We start from the raw sequence: 12,066 nt of genomic DNA, 5'->3' as shown, positions 1-12,066 counted from the left end.
CAGTCAACAGGCAGCAGCCACCACGACAGCAGTCGACATCCAGCATCTGACCAGCTACCACTGCACTACCCTACGATGGAAGAACGCTTGCAACTCAGCCAGATCCAGAGCAACGACACATTGCAGATCAAGCGACCCGCACAACACCAAGTCAACAGCCATTAGCCGTCTCGAGAACACTACGATTCCAGCCGCTTCAACAACATATTTATACACTTGTATATTCAAACAATTAAGTAACTTATTCAAACAAACAGCAGTATTAACTACTAAAACAAAGACGAACTCGTCTATAATACATGGCGGACTGGTGGTGAAGAACACCTTCACAACTAGAGCAGTCTCCATAACTCCGTTTCAAATATGTCATTTTATTACATTTCTATTCATATCTACCTACATGTCGCGGTTACGTCACGTTTACAGCACTTTGGCCGAGTGCAAGGCGAAATCGGCTTACTTATACATTACAGGCAATGACGATACGGCGCAATATTGCTTACGTCGTATTGTCGAGTACTTACAATATGAATGCATACACGTGCATTCGTAGCTACGTGAACGATAGCTTCAGGAGCTGCAATGTGTGTATATATATGGGTGACCAGTGGCTGTGCGTGTGTGTCGTCGTCTCTCGTTCAGCTCGCTCTGGAGCACGTGCTGAAACAGGGCGGGGTGGGGAATTAGACACGTCAATTCGATTTTATCCTCGTTTATTAAGGAGTAGATGGCGAGCCGGGGAGTTTCTCGGCGCCTCTCGCCTGTGCCCCTTTATGGCGGGGGCTGTGGATGAGTACGCTGGCTGGTCAGGCAAGGTAGACCAGCCACGCCAAGACCGTCACGGCCGACGGATGGCGGGCGTCTGCGTTTGACAGATGAGTGCGCGCCCGTAAGAGCCCAAAACACGGCCATGTGGGTTTTTTTGGCTCGGACACTACGCGTCAGAATACAAGTCAGCAAAAATGTTTCGGCGTTTATCGAACGAAAAATTATGTATAATCGCGTTGTTATTGGAAGATGAAGCTCAAGAAGGCAATAAAAAAGCACGAAGGCGTTTTAATGTGCATCCCATGTTAACCTTTCCTTACCGGTGATAGAAACATAGTCGACATTTACTCTAATTGTGTGAATATCTCTGTAAATATACTAAATACAGAGTTCATATTTTGGGTATTCCTCGGCAATACATTAATGTATTAGATAGAATTATTATAATATACACGTATTTATCTAACGCAACAGAAAAAAATATTTTATCGAAGAATCGGGCATAATGCACAAATGCAGTGTGTGTTATTACGTTTTTTCCTTCAGTCGTGTCCCATTCTCGGTGCGCGCGTGTTGTTTTTTCGTTTCGGAGCTTTTTTGTACCGTGTGGACCAGCACTTTATTTGTGTTTCTTGATGATTATATAGTAAATACGGTAATAATTATTTAATGTTATTTTTTTTTAATTTGCTATGCTACATTGTATATTATATTTATATTTTCAAAGACAATTTTAATTTTAGAAAAAAATGGCTGAAAGAAATTTGATGAATGAAGAGGAATATGATAGCGATCTCGATTTTGAAATAAATGATAATTTTACTGATACGGAAGATTTTATTGAAGATATGGAAGATACAGATTCGGAATTAGAGGCCAGTGAAAATGAAGACGAAGAAGTGTATACATCGAATCATGGATTTCAATGGAATTCATTACCACCATCATCCTCAAGACGTAGAGAGTGCAATATTGTTACCGAAAATTCAGGACTTATAAATGGTAGCACTACTGTAAATACTATTAGAGAAATGTTCTCTTTGTTTATAAATTCAAATATGGTGAGAGAAATATGTGAACAAACGAAGCGTCAGTTACATCGTACATCCACGAAAATTATCGAGCCGATATTGGCAGAAGAATTGCTTGCATTCATTGGAATAATGCTTGCGTCTGGCAGAAATAGGACCCGAAAATTAAGCTTAAATGAATTGTGGACTAATGACAGCGCTTTTTGCCAACCATTTTTTACGGCATCTATGTCTTGGGATAGGTTCATCACAATATTCAGTCAAATTCGTTTTGACGACAAAGAAACCAGACAAGAAAGAATACACGTGTCGTCTGATAAATTAGAACCTATCAGGACAATTTTTAATGAATTTGTAGAAGAATGTAAACGTAATTATTCTCCAAGTTGCAACATTACTGTGGATGAACGTTTGGCTACCTATAGAGGCAATTGCCCATTCCGCGTATATATGAAGTCGAAACCCGGTAGATATGGAATAAAAATGTGGGTATCGGCTGACTCTTCAACAGCATATATATTAAATATACAGGTTTATACAGGTATGGTTAATAATTGCCGAGAGATAAATCAAGGGAATCGTGTAGTGATGGATTTAGTTCAACCGCAATATGGCACCAATAGAGGTGTAACAACGGACAACTTTTTTACTTCGGTGGCATTAGCTGATAGCCTTTTAGATAAAGGGCTAACTCTAACTGGCACCCTACGTAAAAATAAACGGGAAATTCCCAAAGAATTTTTACCATCGAAACATAGACTTTTACACAGTAGCTTGTTTGGTTTTACATCAACCAAGACATTAGTTTCGTATGTGCCAAAAAAAAAATAAAGCAGTTTTGCTATTGTCTACTCAATTTCATGACAGTGAAGTGAGTAGTCATGAAGAAAAGAAGCCGGAAATAATAATGTTTTATAATAAAACAAAAGGCGCAGTAGATACCGGCGATAAAATGACAAGTGAGTATTCTTGTGCAAGATCAACAAGAAGATGGCCTTTTAGAGTGTTTATGGAGATGCTGGATATAGCTGCGCTAAATGCATATTTGCTATGGGCGCAGAAATATCCAGAATGGAAGGCGAATAACAGAAGTCGACGAAAATTATTTATTAGAGAACTTAGTTTGGAATTAGCTATGCCCAATATTGTAAGGAGAAAAAAAAGTACAGTAAAATTCCATAAACAACAACAGGATGCTATTGATATGGTTATATCGCAGTATGATCGACAATCACTAGAAGCACATTCCACTAACATTCCGCAAGAAGGCATATTGGAGAATACATCTACCATTTCTAGAGTGCAAACGAGAAACTGTAGATTCTGCCCTTATCCAATGATAAAAAAAAGAACTCGGCTATTGTGCTATATTTGTCAAAAGCCTGTTTGTATAACGCACATAATTGAACAAAAAATTATTTCATGCTCTGATTGTTATGTAATGGACACAAATATTTAATTTTATTGTTATTCGGTTTTCGTACATTTTTGATGCTATTGTTCTTTACTTACATTTACATAAAATTTATATTTTTATCATTCATGTGAATTTTGTAATTTTTGTAATTGTCTACTTGTATTATAGCAAGGATGAATACTTATATTTATCAATTAATTATTATTATTATTGTCTTATATTTTTTTTATTTACGTTTACTTCTCATTTTTTTTTATCAATTTATGTATTTGTGTATTAAAATTATTATTGTGAAAATAAATACATAAAAAGTACATATAAATATATTTTATTTTATTTGATGAAAAAATTGAATATATTTTTACGCATAGGTTTTGAATCATCGCGTAATTCTGGCGGATGTGGCGTGATCACTGATCAGCGAGTCGCGGAGTGGGGGCCTAGTGTTCGTCCTCACTTGGAGATGGGCGGCCTTCTGTGATTGTCGTTCACGCGTCTTCAATTTCATGCTTTTTAGATCGTTTTTAGCAGTATATTACCAATATTGATACATATATATTCATTTATATAGATACGGACTATTACTATAGTCATGAATAGAAGGAAAAATGGTTAAATATTCATATTTATCCGACTTTAAAATCACGAATTTCTAGAACGACTGAGTCGACATCACCGCTGCACGCGTAATTTTTTAGCACCGTAAGGGAAAGGTTAAAAAATAGAAAAACCGGATGAGAGTTTTGGACACTGTATAAGGAGCTTGTGGATGATGGACAATTTTTTTTTTTAATATTTCCATATGAACCGATACCAATTTAAACAATACTGGATAAAATAAAAACACAAATCACTAAATCTACAAAAGTAAGTAAAGTAAAAGTAAGAGCACAAGTTGTGCTATATTCATACAGTTGCAAACTTTTTATTTGTTCTACATGAAAATGTTTAGATTCATTCAAGTGCTGCATGTGTCGATTGATATAACCCGGAAAAACCCGGTATATTCCAAACATAGAAAACCCGGTTTATTCCTGGAAATAAACCGGGTTTTTTCCTACTGCCACATCTTTAGTGACGACTATCCGCAACAGATAAATGATCGGAAATTCTGATCAAAATTTCTCGGACGGCCACAAAATGGCAGCATGTTGACAGCTAACGGGAGTGTCTATTGATATTTCGATCACAAGTATGAAATTGCCCGTTCGCGGAGCTCGTAAAATCGTAATCGTTTTTTACATCAATATCAAGGGCCAAGGAATCTTCCGTTCTATAGTTACTATTGAAAATTGTGTTGCCCAAGTAGCAATGGAGTGCAGACTTTGTCTTTGCTCTGCTCCAGCAGAGTCCTTCGTCTCCATCCATGACGACCGTCATCCACCGGGATTGGCGCAACGTATTTGGACCTGTTGTCAGCTGGAGGTTACACCCGAACCATTGCTATTGTTAATTGGCTAGTCCTCGTAATCTTCAATAGTCAATACCTTTCTCATTTGCAGGTTAGGAAAGATGACCCTCTGCCAGATATGATATGCCTTTCTTGTGCCAACAATCTGGAATTGCTCGACAGCTTTCGGAACGCTTGTTTTCAGAATGACACAGCGTCGAGGCAGGCATTAGGCAATTGTTTGAAAATCAAGCCGGAGGAAGTTTTTCTGGAAGATTCAATATGGGAAGATGAGTTGGGTGAAACAATGGCGAGGTTAGTAAATAGGATTCGGTTGCCTTTAATCGATTCTAAGCGAAACATTCAGTTAACCCTACAGTGCATAGTGATTCATATATGAACCGCTGTGTATTTTTGCATGTAACTTTGTGTGACGGAGATTTTTTTATCTGAATTCATGGTAATTCCATTGTGAATAGGGTTGTCGGGCGTCCCGATTAATCGGGATTGTCACCAGTTTTAATTCTCGTGTCCCGAACAAACCTCTCGGGACGCCCAAATGTCCCTGTTTACTACTTTTTAAATTCCTACAGAAGTTTTTAACTCATAATTAAAGAATATGTAACATAAACTATAAACAAAAAGTCAATGTCTGGACAACACACTGCAGCAATATTCAACGATGAACTGTAGAAGCAAACGACATCACTCAAAACAAAAACAACTTCTTTGGTTAACCTTTCCTCCCCTGTGATATGTATTTACTACAACTCGACTCTAATAATGGGAATATCGATATGAAATTTAATAGATACGAGGTTCAGAATTTTTGTATTCCTCCGTAATATAATTATGAATTACATCAATGTATTATAATATATATAATTATTCATCTGCAGCGACGGAAATAAATAATTTGTCGAAAAATCGGGGATTTCGCGCGGGTAAGCTTGTTTGTGTGCGTTTTTTTTCACTCGTGTTCCTTGCTTCACCGAGGGTCACTCTTGCAGTCTGCAGTCTACAGTGGTTCTCAAGAGTTTCGTGATTATTGTTATTTCTCGTGATACTTTTGGGTGTGTTACTTTTTTTTGTTTGCACTATTTAGATTTTTATTTATGTTACTGCACTTTATTCAATTTTATTCATTATACTCGTATATTATATGTTATTTTAGAAGAAAAATGAAATGGATGAAAACAGATCTATGAATGAAGATGAATATGATAGTGATATCGAGTTCGAAATCAACGATGATATTACAGACACGGAAGATTTTGTTGAAGATTTCGACAATGTTAGTGAGAATGATGATGGAGAAACCAGTGAGAATGAAGAAGAAGAAGCTACTAAGAATGAAGACGGAGAAGCCAGCGGGAATGAAGATGTAGGAGAAATATTCACATCGAGGTATGGACATGAATGCAATCCATTACCACCATCGTCCTCAAGACGTCGGATGAGCAATATCGTAACTGAGAATTCTGGACTTAAAAATGATAGTGCCAATGTAAATACAATTAGAGATTTTTTTTCCTTATTTATAACTAAAGACATGATAAAAGATATATGTGAGGAAACAACCCGTCAAATGGATCGTTCACCTGAAAATAAAATGGGCCCGCTTTTTGAAGAAGAGTTATGCGCTTTCCTCGGAATAATGCTTGCGTCTGGCAGAAATCGTTCACGAAAACTTAGTTTGAATGAATTGTGGTCTACTGACGGTCTTTTTTCGCAGCCATTTTTCACGGCAGCTATGTCTCGAGATAGATTCATCAATATATATAGCCATATTCGGTTCGACAACAGAGACACGAGGGAACAGCGATATAATGCTTCTTCAGATAAGCTAGAGCCCATAAAGTCAATTTTTGACAAATTTGTATGTGCATGCCAGCAAAATTATTCACCAACATGTAACATAACCGCAGACGAACGTTTGGCCACATTTAGGGGCAATTGTCCATTTCGGGTTTATATGAAGTCAAAACCTGGGAGATATGGAATTAAAATTTGGGTAGCAGCTGACTCTTCCACGGCATATATATCAAATTTACAAATTTACTCGGGAATGGTCAATAATAGAAGAGAAGTCAACCAGGGAAATCGAGTGGTTATGGACATGGTTCGACCACAATACGGCACAAACAGAGGGGTAACAACCGATAATTGTTTTACATCGGTTCCATTATCGGTTAATCTATTAGAAAATAAATTAACACTGACCGGTACTCTTCGAAAAAATAAGAGGGAAATACCCAAAGAGTTTTTGCCATCTAGACAACGTGAACTACATGATGCGGTAGACACTGGGGACAGTATGACGGCAGAATATTCGTGCGTGAGGTCGACGAGAAGATGGCCTTTTCGCATCTTTATGGAAATCCTTGACATGGCAGCACTAAATGCATACTTATTGTGGATTCTAAAGTATCCTGAGTGGAAGAAAAATAATAGAAGTCGCAGAAAATGCTTCATCAGAGAGCTCAGTTTAGATTTGGCCAAACCTAATATAATTCGCAGAAAAAATAGTCAGATCAAGTTTCATAAACCGCAACAGGACGCAATTGACATGGCAATAGCATATTTTGCAAAAACATCACCCGAGACAGCTGCAATAGATAGTATGAGCAATTCACAAGAGGCATCAACATCTACAGCATCCCGAGCGTCAGTGAGAACATGCAGGTTTTGCCCTTATGCAACAAAAAAAAAGAGTACGCTAGTTTGCAATATTTGCAAGAAACCTGTATGTTTGACACACCGGAAAAAAATGATATCGTGTTCCGATTGTGCAAACTAGACATTTCATTTACCCCTTCTTACTTCACTTTTTTATTTTCAAATTTTATATTTTATATGTACATACATAATTCATATTTGTGGTATACAAAATGTCTATACCCTTCAGGTATAAACACAGATTACCTAAACATAATCTGCTTTAGGTCATCGACTTTAGAGAGTCTTTAACCCTTTGACTGCTACAACAACGATAAATCGTTGTTTTGAAATCGGCGAAGATTGCTACGACGATCGTTGTTGACGTCATTAATTGTCGTATTTCAATACTTTCTTTGAGCCACCAGCGCATCAGTGGCACGAAACATTTTTTTTATATACGTATTTATATTTATTTTTCAATCAGGCTTTATAAATATTTATCAATTTTTTAAATAAAAGCTCTTCAATTTCGGGTTCATCATCAAAGTAAATTTCGGGTTCATTGTCAATGTCATATAAGGAGTTATTACTTGGGAATTGATTATTGTCGATAAATCCATTTTCAGAATCAGTAGAGCTGCTGATTTGTCGAGTTCCTCGGCGAGGAGCTATTATTTCGCTTTCATCACTTTCACTGTCCGATATCATTTTGCAGAGTTAAAATAAATGGCAAAAAACAATAGAAATCCGCTTTCAATTATATAGGTCACGAGACGTCACGAATTCATGCAATCAATCAAATGCAACTGAAATGCATACAAAATGTTTATGATACATGTTGAAAAATTATTTGATTATTAGAAACTTCGCATCCTTGTGTGTCTCGCTCACACGTACACAATTAAAACCAAGAAAGAAAGAGAGAAAGACCGCTACCTGTTTCGAATATATCGCATGTTGTAAGGATACATCGATATCTAAAAATAGATTATTGAAAAGAATAAAGCGTCGGAAAACAATTGTCAAAACTTATTTAGTGTATATATGTAGGTATCTCTTTCGCACGCACGCATGTAAAAGCAAGACAGAAAGAGAGAGCACGAGTCCACGACTGCTTCTTAAAAATGTATATAAAGTATTATAAAAATTACGAGTGTTCGGCGAAGTAAGTATGTAAAAAAAATATTATATTTATTTTTTTTCAAAATAATTACAAATGTTAGCATTTTTCGCTTGGACATTGAAAAACCTCGTAGCAGCCAAAGGGTTAATTAATATTATGTATTAGATGTATTATGAACATTTATAAGGATTGTAAATAGGTTTTTGAGCTCTTTTTCCTATTATGCTTTAGATTAACATTAGAATAATATAATACTGTGATTAATAACCAAATTAAATTAAATTGTAAAAAATGATCAGTAGATCAGTAGCTATTAAAATAGATATAAGATGTATTGTGAACATAATTTCGTAATAATAAAAAGCATTTAAAAATCAAAATATTTGTGGTATTCACACGCATTCTGTCTTTATATTTATATTTCGTTTTATATGTATATTTTGTATTTTATTTGTATATTGTGTATCTTATTGTCTAATGTCAGTTGTATTATTTTTTACATTTTGTCTTTATATCTAAATGTACATATATACATTGGCTTTTTTATTTTCAATTTGATATTTTATATATATGTTTTAAAAAAAAAAATACATATTTGTGGTATTCACATGCATTCTGTCTTTATACTTATATTTCGTTTTGTATGTATATATTGTATTTTATTTGTATATTTTGTATCTTATTGTCTAATGTCAGTTGCATTATTTTTACATTTTGTCTTTATACATTGGCTTTTTTATTTTCAATTTTATATGTATGTTTTTAAAAAAAATACATATTTGTGGTATTCACACGCATTCTGTCTTTTTATTCCACGAGAAATATTATTAAAAGATAATGTACGTATATGTATAGTGCTGGTACTTGCGACTATATATAAAATATTTATGAATATTTCAATTTTTCCGGTTTTTAAGTCACTTTTTCATATGGTGTACAAAATACATATCATCGGAGCGCGCGGATGTTTTTAGCACCGTGAGGGAAAGGTTAATCAAGTTTTCGCACCTTATTCAGTTGATCTCATTCGTAATGAACTTCAAAGTTGCTCATATTATAGTATTATCACCGATTCTAGTAACCACAGAAATCAAAAAATATTTCCGCTTGATTAATAAAAAATAATTCAATATTTTTCTAAAACAGGAATAAATGTAAAATTGTTAAAATTGGGGAGTTTAAGGGGGGGGGGTAAACTTCAGATATGGTCGTCAATTTTTGTATACAAACTTTTAAATTAAAAAATGCGTTGGATTTGGGGGGTGGCAATGCTAATGTTAACCTTCCAGCGGGCGCGCTGTCGTAAAATTTACGACAAATGCGCTTTATCGCATCCCCTACTTTTACCACTTGGTGATAAGCTTCGAGCTATTCGAAGATCAGTGTTTCCCGAAACTGCAGGCGAATCGGTTGTGCTTAGAAGTTTTTGTGAGTCATCGATATTTGGGAATTTCCGTTGAGCGTAAATTTTACGACACGCGCGCCTTCTAACGTAAGTATATTAAATAAACCACTTTTTTCTATTTATTTCTCATTTATATCGTTTATTTTGTAGCTAAATGTATTTTTACTTTATCTATGTACGTAGTTTTGTTTTAGACGTCTTCCATTATGGAGATGATGAGACTACAAGATGATGAGGCGTACTTTCCTTCGAGTGACAGCGAGTTTTCGGAAGAAGAAATCGAACTACAACTTGAAGATAGCGATACTGATCAAGAAAACACTTCAGACGAATCTGAAGGAGAGCAGGAAACAATGGAAGAATTTTTCATTGGAAAAAATAAATCTACAAAATGGCGAAAGACAACATACCGAGTTTCTAGAAAAAACAAAGAGATAAGCGTAGTCAAAGTACCCACTGGCTTGACTCAAAAATCTCGTGGTATTGAAAATGAACTACATGCATTATTACAAATTATCGATATGTCTATGATTGACGACGTTTTAAAATACACAAATATGTATATCGATCAGCTAAGAGTTAACCATCAATATTCTAGAGATCGGAACTGTAAAAACATCGACAGACCAGAATTTATGGCATACTTTGGTCTACTATATTTGATAGGAATAAAAAAATGTCACCATGCAAATCTGAAAGAGATTTTTGCCAGTGACGGTACCGGGATTGAAATAGCAAGAGCTGTCATGAGTCACAAGAGATTTCTCTTCATCACCCGTTGCCTGAGATTCGATGACAAGAATACCCGAGTTGAAAGGAGGAAAGTTGACAAACTGGCAGCGATACGTGAGTTTTTTCAAGCTTTCGTTAATAACTGCAAGTCATCATTCAAATTGAGCGCATATACTACAATCGATGAGATGCTGCATCCATTTAGAGGTCGTTGTAGTTTTATACAATATATTCCTAGCAAACCAGCAAAGTACGGGTTGAAGATGTTTGCGTTATGTGATGCCAAAAGTTTTTACACATCCAATTTGGAAATATACTGCGGAATTCAACCCGCTGGACCATTTGCGGCCTCTAATACTCCAACAGATATTGTAAAGCGTCTAGTCACTCCGATAGAAAACTCGAACCGGAATTTGACCACCGATAATTGGTACACAAGTGTACCACTCGCTGATTATTTGCTTACGAAAAAAATAACAGTTTTGGGCACAATAAAAAAGAACAAAGTAGAAATCCCAAAAGAATTCTTGCCGGGCAAAAGCAGAGCTGTTGGATCCACTCTTTTTGGTTTCCAAAAAGAAAAAATGATGCTTTCCTATGGACCTCAGAAAAATAAATCTGCAATATTACTCTCAACATTACATGACGACGACGAAATGGATCCTGACACCGGAAAGCCTCAGGTTATACTGGACTACAGTGACACCAAAGGCGGAGTGGATACAGTCGATAAAATGTGTGCCGCTTACTCGGTCTCTAGAAGAACAAAGAGATGGCCGTGTGTAGTTTTCTACGCACTAATGAATATTGCTGGCATAAATGCTCAAATTTTATACAAATTTGCCTGTCCAGAAAAGACTCCAAGGCATCGAAGAATTTTTCTAAAAAATTTAGCATTGAGCATGATGAAAGAGCATCTTATCTTCAGATCAAATATCAAACATTTACCGCAAGATGTAAGTGCTTTTCTCAAAGTAAATTACGGTCGGGAAGTTGAACCGATAACAGAAGAAGAAAATAGAAGCCTTCCAAAACGCGGTGTTTGTCGGTCATGTGCACTGGAGAAGAAAAGAACGTCAGCATCAATGAAGTGTTGCCATTGCCAGTCCTTTACATGCAAGAAGCATTCTGCAGTTGAGGTGGTTTGTAATAATTGTAAGGATGAAAATATTAATTCTGACTAATAGGTAATATTGATTCTGATTAATAATTCTGAATAATGATCGAATAGGTCGATAAAATATTTTGTTTTGAAATGTTAGCATATTTAGGGTGTTGTTTTGGTTTTTTGTTGAGAAAGTAAAATATATATTTTTTAAAGTATTGTCATTTATCATTTTTCATAACCTTACATTTCCTTAACATTTACATAAAGAAATCACCATTTACACTAATAAAACACCATTTACATGGAGAAAACTTGATGACGTAAAATTTACGACAAGCGCTCGCTCAAAGGAAATAACTTTGCGCGCCCGCTGGAAGGTTAATTTTTGACTTGCATGAAATCTGACACCCTTAATTGTGAACCATCCATTC

Source organism: Arctopsyche grandis, chromosome 1 (assembly GCF_051622035.1).
Source record: "Arctopsyche grandis isolate Sample6627 chromosome 1, ASM5162203v2, whole genome shotgun sequence".
NCBI lineage: Eukaryota > Metazoa > Arthropoda > Insecta > Trichoptera > Hydropsychidae > Arctopsyche > Arctopsyche grandis.
This window is presented reverse-complemented; position numbering follows the sequence as displayed.